At 32.4% G+C, this 1,035-nt stretch overlaps 1 protein-coding gene across 4 annotated transcripts in view; it reads right to left on the bottom strand.

The window, feature by feature from the left end:
• LARP4B (La ribonucleoprotein 4B) overlaps window positions 1-1,035 on the bottom strand; it is a 115,515-nt gene that overhangs the window by 84,760 nt on the left and 29,720 nt on the right. Inside the window, exon 1 of one of the 4 annotated variants that reach the window (XM_017514073.2) lies at window positions 669-683. The exons of the other annotated variants lie outside the window; for them this stretch is intronic. The gene's annotated coding sequence lies outside the window, so the exon portion shown is untranslated. Of the gene's footprint in view, window positions 1-668; window positions 684-1,035 lie in introns of those variants that run through there. 4 annotated transcript variants of the gene reach the window in all.

The following is a 1,035-nucleotide window of genomic DNA, read 5'->3' as shown; positions in this document are numbered from 1 at the left end:
TAGAAACTAATGCAATATGTTACAATTACTTAAAATATTCACAAAGAGTGCATAAAGATAAAAAAAAAAGACATAAAACTGCCGATACTAAAGTTGTAATATATTTATAAAAAATTCACAAAAAACTTTGCAAGTACTTAAAAACAAAAGAAACGAGAAGAAGATATACCAAAAGACTAACAATGTGTGGTAAGTTTTTTACTTCATCTCCCACAGTATCAGTTTTTTAAATAACGTATTATTCGTATTACACATCTTAATAAAACATCCAGCTTGCTGATTCCACCAGTCACTGAGTCCCCTGCCATCCTTCCTACAGAAAGGGCACTGCTGCCCAATGCAGAAACATCTAAGTCAATTTGCAGTTGTTTTTCAAAATAGATAAATCAAGTGCAATTCAGTGGGCAAATTTTCTTGTGAAACTACACCGCTCAGTCCTGTTCAGTAAGACAAAGGTTCTCAACATGTGGTCTAGGCATAGTTCAGAGTCCCAGAAGCCCTTCCAGCAGGGCGACAAAGTCAAACTATTCTCAAAATAATCCAAAGATGTTCTTTGCTTTTTTCATTCTCATTCTCTCCTGACAAAAGCACAGTGAAGTTTTGGTATAGCATCAAAGAATACTCAATATTCATTTATATGAAATTACTACTAAAATAAAATAAATTACCTGTGTGAGGCCAGATTTCCGTCACACACTTCAACCAAAATAACACCCTACTAAAAGATGAAATGCAAAAGCAGGTAAGAATCCAGCCAAGATTCTATTAAGTCAGACATTAAAGTTTTACAAAACATGAAAAAACAATGCCACTCCTCCCACTAAATTATTTTTTGTTGTGGAAAAGTACTGCTACCTTTCATAAACAATGTGATCCACATTGTCTAATGGGTTTGTTATTATTAAAAATGTATATTTCTAATATTATTGATTCTTGATATCTAACACAGTAAATACAGATAAAGATAAACCATAGATGGAGACAAATCATGTGAACTCAAGCTTTTAGGTGTCTTCTTTTTTTTTTTTTTTTTTG

The sequence above is a fragment of the Cebus imitator genome, unplaced genomic scaffold, assembly GCF_001604975.1.
Source record: "Cebus imitator isolate Cc_AM_T3 unplaced genomic scaffold, Cebus_imitator-1.0 Scaffold513, whole genome shotgun sequence".
In the NCBI taxonomy this organism is placed as follows: domain Eukaryota; kingdom Metazoa; phylum Chordata; class Mammalia; order Primates; family Cebidae; genus Cebus; species Cebus imitator.
This window is presented reverse-complemented; position numbering and strand designations above follow the sequence as displayed.